This window comes from Gymnoscopelus braueri (assembly GCF_963280865.1).
Source record: "Gymnoscopelus braueri genome assembly, chromosome: 20".
Classification (NCBI taxonomy): Eukaryota; Metazoa; Chordata; class Actinopteri; order Myctophiformes; family Myctophidae; genus Gymnoscopelus; species Gymnoscopelus braueri.
The window spans coordinates 3135404-3149112 of record NC_137622.1 but is presented as its reverse complement, the minus strand read 5'-3'; the positions used below and the strand labels follow the sequence as shown (position 1 = coordinate 3149112).

The 13709-nt window shown below is 36.9% G+C and overlaps 1 long non-coding RNA gene across 1 annotated transcript; it reads right to left on the bottom strand.

Annotated features, from left to right (window-relative positions):
* Positions 1-9186: 9186 nt before the first annotated feature.
* On the bottom strand, positions 9187-10396 carry LOC308076101. Its single transcript, XR_013932250.1, has 3 exons — positions 10342-10396; positions 10036-10112; positions 9187-9606 (listed from the first exon to the last, which is right to left on the bottom strand). It is a non-coding gene; the product is annotated as an uncharacterized lncRNA (long non-coding RNA).
* Positions 10397-13709: the final 3313 nt, after the last annotated feature.

Below are 13709 nucleotides of genomic sequence, written 5' to 3'. Positions count from 1 at the left end.
TAGGGCGTATATATATATATATATATATATATATATATATATATATATATATATATATACAACCTACATTAACCACTATATATATATATATATATATATATAGTGGTTAATGTAGGTTGTGTAATAATAATCTATATCTACATATATGGCTAAAGTGGTTTAATGTAGGTTGTGCAATAATAATCTAGGCCTATATCTACAAAGTAACTAAAACAAGTTTTCAAATAATTGTAGCGGATTAAAAGTACAAAATATGCCTCAGAGATGTAAAGGAGTATACGTATTGAAAATAATGAAGTAAAAAATATACCTAAAATTTGTACTTAGTTACTTAACACCACTGAGCGCCACACAAGATAAAATCAAATCAAATAAATAAACACATTGCAATAATCATATTTAAAGACGGATCAAATCTATCAGAGACAGCAAAATGTTTACTTTATGTCCACAGTCTTTATAAGCCAATTTTGGGGATGAAAGTATCTGAACTTTTAACAGAGACAAAAGTTGAATGGAATCGGTGCAGGACGCAGAACGAGGCTCAGAACACTGAACCATGTTCCACATCTGGAAGAATACTCAATGATCTCCTCACAGCTGCATCAACACAGCACAAAATGTGTCCCGCCCCCCCCCCCTGGCCTCTCCAAAACTGTGTGTCAGCATCAGTGTTGCCAAGTCCGCTTATTATAAGTGACTTTGGGCTTGTTTTTTTTTTTTCAGTTAAAGTAGCAGTGTGTAACTTTCATTTAATTAATTCAAATGTCATTTTGTCCAATCTATATGGTAGAGTATGTTAATACAATATAACTTATACAATTGGGGTGGTTGTATTTTGTCTCCCTGCTCTTCTATTGAGACATTTAGATCGTGTCAAAGGTCATGTCTCACCTAGACACAGGATCTGACACGAATTTGGACCTGATGGTCAAGATTTATCCCCTGAGCAAGCAGGCAAGCTCCATTAGCTCAATGGTAAAAAAAATGCACACAATGCAGAAACCAGGTTAAAATCCTGGGTAGAAGAGGAAAGTTACATAGTGCTGCTTTAAGTCACTTGTAAATATTGGTAGTTTTTTTTTGGTTTGTTTCAAAAGTGTAGTTGTTATTTGGGCTTCCTTCCTAATGTTGTTTAAAGGTTCTCAAAGGTTTCCATGTCACATTAATATGTATTTGACCGCAGAAGACCGAAATCTGAAAGTATTTTGTGGCAGAGACTAGGGAGCCAAGTACAAGATTTGTGTGTTGTTCAAATGCTTCAAAAACATTCCATATTGTTCACACATCTTTTCCCAATATTTGTGTTGAAAATAGCAGATCTACAAGCTCACAACGTTGTCAGCTTGTAGATCTGCTATTTTCTAAAGTGGTTAAACTGATGCTTTCGGGCTGCTTTCGGGCTTGTTTTCGTAGACATGGTTTCTCGTTTCTCTCACAAAGCGTGCCAACACTGGTCAGCATTTGCAGTTGCATTTTAATTCTTATTTATGAGAACAGTTGACAACAAACGATGGCCTGTGTGGAGCCAAATGATTTTGGTTTCACAAAAGCATGAATCATAAATGTAACAGAAATAATAATGTTCTTCTGAGCGCTGAGAAATGTGAGTGCAGAACAGAGACTGTGGTGCAGAAATGCCTATTGCATGTCTGTCTGTTATGATGAGTTTGTTAGCAGGAGCACATAAACCACATTCATAATAAGACCCTTTAAGAAACTCTATTATTGTATGTAAATGATGGCACCTCCCACCATACCCTAGTAGTCCATCCCAAAATGATCATTTGAACTGGGGACCCCACACACTGACAAGCACTTGGAATTGTAGGCATTACATAGTTTGACTCGGTTCCACAGATTACTATTGTAAAAATTGCAGATCTACAAGCTCACAGCAGCTTGTAGATCGGCTATTTTCACAATGTTTTCCTCTTTCTTACATAATCTTGCACAATTTGGTATTAAAAAGGTATTAAAAAGCCTTTGTCACTTTAGAAACGTGCAGATACCCTGTATACACTTAGGCAGTGTTGTAAAGTAACTAAGTACATTTACTAAAAAACTGTAAAATTTGAAAAAACATTTGAAAACGTGCGAAATGGAATATTCTGCATAATGAGTACTTTCTACTTCTGGTACTTTATACCAATACTTTTGTACTTTTACTCAAGTATTATTTTAATTCCGGACTTTTACTTGTAAAGAGTATTTCTACACTGTGGTCTTGGTACTTTTACTTAAGTACAAAATGTGAGTACTTCTTCCATGCTTATAGGCCTATACTGTAGGCCTATGTTGGTTTGTTTACTGTTGAGTGAGAAAACAATGTTGCACATTAAAAGCTAATCATCTGGGGACCTCCCTGGGGGTCCCAACCCCCAGTTTGGGAACCACTGCCCTAGTCTATACAGTATACTCCTGCAGAAACGTATCCAGACAAAATCTTCACAGATCAGGGCATACTATCTAATCCCCTCTCTATTCTCAGATTAGATCACACATACACATGAAGCTTAAAACACAAAGAATCAACTTGTGGGCAAGTAAGGAAAAGTGAAGTATATTAAACAGAGGAAAAGTGAAGTATATTAAACAGAGGAAAAGTGAAGTATATTAAGCAGATGAAAAGGGAAGTATATTAAACAGATGAAAAGAAAAGTATATTAAACAGATGTAAAGCTATGTAGATCACTCACCATGTTGGAGCTCCACCCAGAGCAACAGCAGGCAGAAGAACCAAAGCTTCATACTGTAGTTTAGCAGAGGAGATGAAAGTCTGTATGGTGGTCCCTATACACTACTGCTGGACAAAGTTACAGCTGGAGGAATGGTGATCGGACCCAAGTTGTCTTCTACTGGAACTCTGCAGGCTCCAGCTGAGCAGTTTAGATCTGCAGCTCCATCATCCGTACAGACAGACAGACAGAGGAAATAACTTCACTTTGTCTTTCCAGACGAGTCTGGCGTGGGATGGAAATGTTTTTTGGGTGGTGTTTGACGCCCTCTGGTGGCTGCCTTCCTCTTCCTTTGCCAAATTTGAAGCCCAGAAGCAGTCAGTGATTTACTTAGACCTGAGGCCGATTCTACAAATGCCTTCTAAATCAGTAGTAAGATAAAAAAAAATAGTGACACGATGTGAGCTTGTATATCTGCTATTTTTGAATAGCCAATGCAAAAAATTTAAAAAGATTTTAAAAGTATCAATATCGCAATGTAGATGTAGTCTGTGCTACAAGTAAAAGTCCGGTATTCAAAATGTACTTGAGTAAAAGTACAAAAGTATTGGCAGGTACATAGGACCACAATGGAATGGAAATGTTTGTGTTATCCTTTTATCCTTAATGTCTGACTGTACCACGTTCCGTTTACATTTATGACTAAATAAAGTATTCAATCAATCAATTGGCATCAAAATATACTGAAGTGAAAGTATTAATTACACAGAATGTCCCATTTCACACACGTTTCCAAATGCATTTCATGTATTAAAATCTTTTGAAAATAGCAGGTCTACAAGTTCACAGCGCAATGCATCACGTGTTGTGGGCTTGTAGATCGCTATTTTCAAATAGCCAAAGTATATTTAGGGCGTATATATATATATATATATATATATATATATATATATATATATATATATATATATATATACAACCTACATTAACCACTATATATATATATATATATATATATAGTGGTTAATGTAGGTTGTGTAATAATAATCTATATCTACATATATGGCTAAAGTGGTTTAATGTAGGTTGTGCAATAATAATCTAGGCCTATATCTACAAAGTAACTAAAACAAGTTTTCAAATAATTGTAGCGGATTAAAAGTACAAAATATGCCTCAGAGATGTAAAGGAGTATACGTATTGAAAATAATGAAGTAAAAAATATACCTAAAATTTGTACTTAGTTACTTAACACCACTGAGCGCCACACAAGATAAAATCAAATCAAATAAATAAACACATTGCAATAATCATATTTAAAGACGGATCAAATCTATCAGAGACAGCAAAATGTTTACTTTATGTCCACAGTCTTTATAAGCCAATTTTGGGGATGAAAGTATCTGAACTTTTAACAGAGACAAAAGTTGAATGGAATCGGTGCAGGACGCAGAACGAGGCTCAGAACACTGAACCATGTTCCACATCTGGAAGAATACTCAATGATCTCCTCACAGCTGCATCAACACAGCACAAAATGTGTCCCGCCCCCCCCCCCCTGGCCTCTCCAAAACTGTGTGTCAGCATCAGTGTTGCCAAGTCCGCTTATTATAAGTGACTTTGGGCTTGTTTTTTTTTTTTCAGTTAAAGTAGCAGTGTGTAACTTTCATTTAATTAATTCAAATGTCATTTTGTCCAATCTATATGGTAGAGTATGTTAATACAATATAACTTATACAATTGGGGTGGTTGTATTTTGTCTCCCTGCTCTTCTATTGAGACATTTAGATCGTGTCAAAGGTCATGTCTCACCTAGACACAGGATCTGACACGAATTTGGACCTGATGGTCAAGATTTATCCCCTGAGCAAGCAGGCAAGCTCCATTAGCTCAATGGTAAAAAAAATGCACACAATGCAGAAACCAGGTTAAAATCCTGGGTAGAAGAGGAAAGTTACATAGTGCTGCTTTAAGTCACTTGTAAATATTGGTAGTTTTTTTTTGGTTTGTTTCAAAAGTGTAGTTGTTATTTGGGCTTCCTTCCTAATGTTGTTTAAAGGTTCTCAAAGGTTTCCATGTCACATTAATATGTATTTGACCGCAGAAGACCGAAATCTGAAAGTATTTTGTGGCAGAGACTAGGGAGCCAAGTACAAGATTTGTGTGTTGTTCAAATGCTTCAAAAACATTCCATATTGTTCACACATCTTTTCCCAATATTTGTGTTGAAAATAGCAGATCTACAAGCTCACAACGTTGTCAGCTTGTAGATCTGCTATTTTCTAAAGTGGTTAAACTGATGCTTTCGGGCTGCTTTCGGGCTTGTTTTCGTAGACATGGTTTCTCGTTTCTCTCACAAAGCGTGCCAACACTGGTCAGCATTTGCAGTTGCATTTTAATTCTTATTTATGAGAACAGTTGACAACAAACGATGGCCTGTGTGGAGCCAAATGATTTTGGTTTCACAAAAGCATGAATCATAAATGTAACAGAAATAATAATGTTCTTCTGAGCGCTGAGAAATGTGAGTGCAGAACAGAGACTGTGGTGCAGAAATGCCTATTGCATGTCTGTCTGTTATGATGAGTTTGTTAGCAGGAGCACATAAACCACATTCATAATAAGACCCTTTAAGAAACTCTATTATTGTATGTAAATGATGGCACCTCCCACCATACCCTAGTAGTCCATCCCAAAATGATCATTTGAACTGGGGACCCCACACACTGACAAGCACTTGGAATTGTAGGCATTACATAGTTTGACTCGGTTCCACAGATTACTATTGTAAAAATTGCAGATCTACAAGCTCACAGCAGCTTGTAGATCGGCTATTTTCACAATGTTTTCCTCTTTCTTACATAATCTTGCACAATTTGGTATTAAAAAGGTATTAAAAAGCCTTTGTCACTTTAGAAACGTGCAGATACCCTGTATACACTTAGGCAGTGTTGTAAAGTAACTAAGTACATTTACTAAAAAACTGTAAAATTTGAAAAAACATTTGAAAACGTGCGAAATGGAATATTCTGCATAATGAGTACTTTCTACTTCTGGTACTTTATACCAATACTTTTGTACTTTTACTCAAGTATTATTTTAATTCCGGACTTTTACTTGTAAAGAGTATTTCTACACTGTGGTCTTGGTACTTTTACTTAAGTACAAAATGTGAGTACTTCTTCCATGCTTATAGGCCTATACTGTAGGCCTATGTTGGTTTGTTTACTGTTGAGTGAGAAAACAATGTTGCACATTAAAAGCTAATCATCTGGGGACCTCCCTGGGGGTCCCAACCCCCAGTTTGGGAACCACTGCCCTAGTCTATACAGTATACTCCTGCAGAAACGTATCCAGACAAAATCTTCACAGATCAGGGCATACTATCTAATCCCCTCTCTATTCTCAGATTAGATCACACATACACATGAAGCTTAAAACACAAAGAATCAACTTGTGGGCAAGTAAGGAAAAGTGAAGTATATTAAACAGAGGAAAAGTGAAGTATATTAAACAGAGGAAAAGTGAAGTATATTAAGCAGATGAAAAGGGAAGTATATTAAACAGATGAAAAGAAAAGTATATTAAACAGATGTAAAGCTATGTAGATCACTCACCATGTTGGAGCTCCACCCAGAGCAACAGCAGGCAGAAGAACCAAAGCTTCATACTGTAGTTTAGCAGAGGAGATGAAAGTCTGTATGGTGGTCCCTATACACTACTGCTGGACAAAGTTACAGCTGGAGGAATGGTGATCGGACCCAAGTTGTCTTCTACTGGAACTCTGCAGGCTCCAGCTGAGCAGTTTAGATCTGCAGCTCCATCATCCGTACAGACAGACAGACAGAGGAAATAACTTCACTTTGTCTTTCCAGACGAGTCTGGCGTGGGATGGAAATGTTTTTTGGGTGGTGTTTGACGCCCTCTGGTGGCTGCCTTCCTCTTCCTTTGCCAAATTTGAAGCCCAGAAGCAGTCAGTGATTTACTTAGACCTGAGGCCGATTCTACAAATGCCTTCTAAATCAGTAGTAAGATAAAAAAAAATAGTGACACGATGTGAGCTTGTATATCTGCTATTTTTGAATAGCCAATGCAAAAAATTTAAAAAGATTTTAAAAGTATCAATATCGCAATGTAGATGTAGTCTGTGCTACAAGTAAAAGTCCGGTATTCAAAATGTACTTGAGTAAAAGTACAAAAGTATTGGCAGGTACATAGGACCACAATGGAATGGAAATGTTTGTGTTATCCTTTTATCCTTAATGTCTGACTGTACCACGTTCCGTTTACATTTATGACTAAATAAAGTATTCAATCAATCAATTGGCATCAAAATATACTGAAGTGAAAGTATTAATTACACAGAATGTCCCATTTCACACACGTTTCCAAATGCATTTCATGTATTAAAATCTTTTGAAAATAGCAGGTCTACAAGTTCACAGCGCAATGCATCACGTGTTGTGGGCTTGTAGATCGCTATTTTCAAATAGCCAAAGTATATTTAGGGCGTATATATATATATATATATATATATATATATATATATATATATATATATATATATATATATATACAACCTACATTAACCACTATATATATATATATATATATATATATATATATATAGTGGTTAATGTAGGTTGTGTAATAATAATCTATATCTACATATATGGCTAAAGTGGTTTAATGTAGGTTGTGCAATAATAATCTAGGCCTATATCTACAAAGTAACTAAAACAAGTTTTCAAATAATTGTAGCGGATTAAAAGTACAAAATATGCCTCAGAGATGTAAAGGAGTATACGTATTGAAAATAATGAAGTAAAAAATATACCTAAAATTTGTACTTAGTTACTTAACACCACTGAGCGCCACAACGCACTTAATCAGAACTGCTCATCTTACACTAAATGTGTGAAATCTGCATCGTTTGTGACTTGCAATTGTTCCCTAGTAGTCCCACAAATGCATGTTCCTTACCACCATTTTAAAAAGGGAAATAAACAGGCTTTCCAAACGTATTGCCAAGAAGTATATTGTCTGTGTCCAGCCGGGACCAGCTAACTCCCCATTTTCAGTTTTTTTTTTTTTTTTCATAAATCAACGCTATTGAACCCCCTCTACATCTGTGTATTATTTTTTTTAATAATAACATATGAAAAGTATTAAAAAGTGCCTCTGACGAAAACTCCTAACTCCATTGGACCCTCAAACTGTCCGTCAAAAACAAACAACTCCCCCCTCCTCTCAGGCTCTCAGAGAAGCTCTGCTCTGTATGAGGCAGACAGGGAGAATATTTTTCAATGCTTTTGGGAGAACATAAACTGGGAAGAGAAGAGAATGTATGTGCAAGGTTTGATAGATGTCACCCCAGTAAAGAGGAGAAGGGTGTCTTCACAAAGGTCATCTGCTCGTGTTTTCTTTTTAAATGTTAATGGACAGAGAATGAGTGTGTGCAGGAGTTTGTTTCAAACATCTCCAAGAGCTCAAGGAGATCTTGCCAAAAGACTTTCACAGCTTTTATGACAATCTAAAGCACTAAGAAACACCCACCACACACACGCAACACACAACACACAACAGTGTGATAATAAAATGTTGATAGGTATATGATAGGTAAATTCAACTGTGGTTGTTATTGTTAGTGCAGTAGGCTACAGATTTGATAGGCTACAGATTCTATTTTTCATGAATGTATTTTGTATTTATATGCCATTTATTTATTGTTGGTGTGCCATGATTGCTTTTGTTAAATACATGATTGAGTATTGAGGCACAATTGTTTGTTGCACTCAACTGTAGAAGAACAACAGTGGTAACAGTTAGATCCATAGTTGTTTACAATGCATGTTAAAATAAAAGTTGTTTAAGTACAGAATTCAGCTTGATCTATACTTAGTATAATATACTAAGTATCCATCCTCATATTATGAGGATGGCGCTCACCATAAATAGCTGATCTCCAAGCTCACAATGCGTTGTGATGTGTTGTGAGCTTTGAGATCCATTGCCAGCTGTTCTTATCAATGATGGACAAAACCTCCTAACTCCACTTGCGCTGGATTTGTGTATGGACAAAACTCCTAACTCCACTTGAGCTGGATTTGGGTATAATATAATGACACATGCAAGTATCTGATAATATATAAAGTCACAATACCAAGTTTGATGAGGCAGTATTGCTTTGTTTTAAAAAATATAAGGTTTTCTTCATTTTCTGAAAAATTGATATTTTGTTATTCATTTCCTGAACAATTACCATTTTGGATTTAGCTGGTTCCGGCCGAACAGCAGAGATATGCTTCTTGGCAATATTATTGCCAAGAAGCAATGTTACAACAGAGAAATCATCTACCAAGCACATTTCTTAACTTTTTGTTTTGTTTATTTACATGAAAAAATATAAATAAATACAAAACTTCCATGAGCAAATGAATATGAACTATTTACATGACATTGTATGAATGAACTATTTACATGACATTGTATGAATGAACTATTTACATGACATTGTATGAATGAACTATTTACATGACATTGTAATGACAGGATTAAGCACTGAATAAATGTCCGATGCAATTGACAGTCAGTGCTGGCAGTGCTGGCAGAGTGCTTGTTTTCCAGTATGTAGTTCGTTTGACTTGCATTGTAGTGTAGGCTCACTGAAAGAAAACTACAAGCGCAACCTCTTCCAGTTGCGGTCAATGCATGACCCCTCAGTCCTCCTACGCTTCACAGTGCATGTCTCCAATGTGTTGGACTGAGTTGATCATCTGCTAACGTGCAAGGGTTAGGTGGTCCATCTGGCCTGGTGCAGATCTCGTTCCTCAGCAGTGTGGGATCAGTAAGGACTGCAAGTCCTTACTGATCCCAACTCCTGCCAAGGCATTGTCCAAGATGTCATTGTCCTCTATGAAGCCTAAGCCTGGAACACACACAAACAAACACACACACACAAAATGTGTTTTAGCATCAGGAGGGGGGAGGAAATGCCATTATGAAATCCTGTCATAAACTGCTGAGCTAATACAGAAGGCCCATTTGTCCAGAGAATAAATTGTGTTTTGAATTTCATGCAATACCACTTGTCAACCAGTAGTGGCCCTACCAGACAACAGGATATAATGTCTCAATAGATGAGCATCTATACTTACCCAGGGTCCCTCAGGGCTCTATACTAACTACTCTATAAGCCTTCCTTCATTCACTCTACATCAAATCTCTTAACATAAAATAGACGATTTACAAGCGCACAACACGTTGCATTACGATGCGTTGTGAGCTTGTAAATCGCTGAATGTTGGCCTCCAGAATAGGGCCGCTAGTGTCCATGTTGTTAAGGTCTGCTTCTCACCAGAGCTGAAGATGTCAATGCCAAGCTCCTGGCATCCCCAGATCTTGTTCCGTCTGATTTGAGGGTTGCTGCCAGTCCTGTCAAGAGAGAAACATGAGGACGATTATGAGCTATATGACACATGTTATGAATACAACTGTACAATTACTGCTGTTGAATTGTTGCTACTGTTAAATGTGTATTGCCATTTGCAAAGTCAGATACAACTATAACAGACATTTGGCAAAACACAAATAAAAGAAAACGTTATCATTACTATTTCAAGGTGCTGTATGTCAGTTGCATAAAGATTTAAATTCCACAAACCCAATTCGAACTCCAGAAGTCTTGTGATTGTAGATGTCATTGTCCTCTAGCAGGCCATGTCCATTGTCCTCAAAGAAGACACCAATCTGTTTAGACAACAGCAAAAAATAAACTTTGTATTTATTTATTTTCTAAAATAGCTGATCTACTAGCTCACAACACAATGCAATGTGTTGTGAGCTTATATCTACTATTTCCACTATTTGTCATACTGCAGAGTATATGCAGATCATGTTATAAATGCACCAGATGACAACTGTTTCACCCAAAACCACCAACTTGACTTGTGGGTATATTTAAGCCAGGTGCACTTTTTATGCGATATATGGTATTGCATAAAACATATACTCCCTTATGAGGTCTCATTCCACACACACACACATTTGTTTGTCATTAACAGATGTGACATTTATTTTGCTCACAAAAAAAGACATGCCATTTCTGTCACAATAGAAGGCAAACACAAAATCATAGTTCAGCGAGTAATGGTTTACAAGTTGCTACTATGACACTTTGTATGTATTAAGTAGCAACCTTCTTCAGTTTGGTTCACATTTTCTTGTTTAGGTGAAACATTTGTCCTTCCAGGCCACTGAATGTGGATTCATAACTTGTAAGAAGCATTACTTGATGTATTACTTTTTAAATGCACAACAATGTAAACACGATCAAATTTTACACAGGAAAGAAACCTTATTATAAATGTAGATATGGAGAGGTATTTAGTAATACAAGTAAATGTAATGCAACTAAAATCATATGGGGCCACAACGAGCATGTTATAGTAAAGTGTAAAGAGAGGCTTCTGTAGGTTGTCACTTCACATTCAGTTAAAGGTCCGTACAGACCGGAAGCGATTATTTTGTGTTTAACTTACATTTAGATTGTCGGCCCAGGGCCAGAACACAAATCGTAAACGGCTGGAAATTGCTGGATCTACTGAGCAGGTTAACTGCACTAGCTTAACGTTAGCAACGGTAGCTCAACTACTTACCAGCTGTAGAAGACACGGTGTTGTTCTGTTGGTCTTCCATGAAGCTCCTAACAAGTTGTCCTGAATCCAGTTGATTCTTGTCTTCCTGCATTGACAGTTTGTCCTGTAGTTTCCACTTTCCACTGAAGGTTGTTATCAGATTGTCTCCGAAGATACCGAAAGGTAAAACTGTCAGGATCAGTATTATTATTGTTAATAACGGCGTTCAAGTCCTCTGCTCAGAGTTTGCTGTTCAGTTCAGTTGTGTTGTGTTGTGTTGTTGTCATCAGCTGATCTGAATGTACCGTCTCTGCCTGTCTCCCTGTCCTGTGTGAACTGAAGTAACTGAGCTGCGTTCAAACGTAAACTTCGTTCTCCGCGCGCGAGAGAGCAGCAGCTGACCTTGACTGGCCAATCACAGCGGGTGTTCGACTGGCCAATCACAGCGGACGTTTGCTGGCGTGGTATCGGATTTCAACAGACGCACAACCACGTGACCTGTTTGTTGTTGTCCGCCATTGGACGACGAGTATTACCACGCCCACCTGACGAATTGAACCTGACAGGGTTGCCATGTCCGCGTATTATAAGCTACTTTCGGCTTAGGTTTTTGTGAAGTTGCTTGTAAATGTTGGTGATTGAGGGCTTGTTTCTAAAGTGTAGTTGCTTATTTGGGCTTGCTTCACAATTGTTTTAACCAGTGGATCTCAAATATTTTCAGATATTTCAGTATTTGTCGCTAAATCCCATCTGAAAAGGTTTTGTGCCAGGAGTAGGAGGGACAGGGTGAGCCTGTTTGACCCACCCAATAACAGATTTGTGTTGTTAGAATGTTTCAAAAATATTTCAAATATTCCAGATTTTATTTCAAGATTTTTTGAAAATAGCAGAGCTTGTAGATCTGCTCATTTCAGTGTATACAGTATGCCTATTGCCTAGTGACTTTGCCTTGGTTGCTTCTTTTGGGCTTGTTTTCCTAGACCTGGTTGCTTATTTTTCTCGCAAAACCTGGCAACAATGCTAGTTGACTCTAAGGGACTCGTTTATTGTCTTTATTTAAAAAGAAATTTACTTCCATAGATGTGATATATTTATAACTCTATTTTTAGCAAAGCAGCTTGTTGATGCTAATTGCTAATGGAAGCTACTGGTTTATTAATGCATAATGAATGATAATTAATACTGAGTACCAGTCAAAAGTTTGGACACACCTTCCATTCAATGGTTGTTCTTTATTTGTATTATTTGTACACATTAAAACTATTATTATTATTATTATTATTATTATTATTATTATTATTATTATTATTATTATTATTATTATTATTATTATCATTTAGTTAACAAAATAATTTAACAAACCAGAATATTACAAAATACAGTAAATAGTAAAATAGTAAAGTAAAATAGTATAGTAAAATACATATAATATTGAAAGTAAATATTGTATTTCTCAAAGTTGCTACATTTTGCATTGTGGTTAGCTCACACACATGCACACACACATGCACGCGCGCACACGCACGCGCACACGCACACGCACACAAATCTACAACACACACACACACACACACACACACACACACACACACACACACACACACACACACACACACACACACACACACACACACACACACACACACACACACACACACACACACACACACACACACACACACACACACTTGCTTGCTTGCTTACTTACTGCGTCTTTGGTCTTATACCATAGTAGCAGTACACCAGTTTAGCCAGTAGGGAGCACTAAATAGCCATCCCTGACCAGACCCTTGCCTAACCTGGTACTAATTGAAATGCTTAAAATAAATCAAGAATTATTGGTTTGTGGTCTTATGTATTTTTTTTTGTAGAAAAAATAATAATTTGTAAAAAAAATAAAATAATATTTTATGCTAATAAACAGCAGCCATACAATCATTCACTTTAATAATGCATTCAGCATCCCCATATAGCAGTGGTTCTCAACCAGTGGTCCTGGGGGGGGGGGTTACCAGGGGATCCCAGCAAAATTAGTTAACATAGCTTCACAATCATTTTAACCACTTTGGCTATTCAAAAATAGAAGATCTACAAAAAAACTTGAAAATGTGTGCACATCTTTGAATATATATATTTTTGAAGCGAACATTTTGAAGTCTCTGGCACGAAACATTTTGAGATGGGGGTCCGCGGCCAAATGTATATCGATTTAGGGGTCCTTACCGTCCTTGGCATGAAAAGGGTTGAAAACCACTATAGTATTAGTTGACACGAGTCCCAGAAAGTGTCACCATGGAAGTGAGACGATGGGAAACTGGTTAGGCTATTTTTCTCGTGGGAACTGAGTGAAGTGAAGTGACTAAATTGAATTGGGGCTATTAGATGTGTGACATCT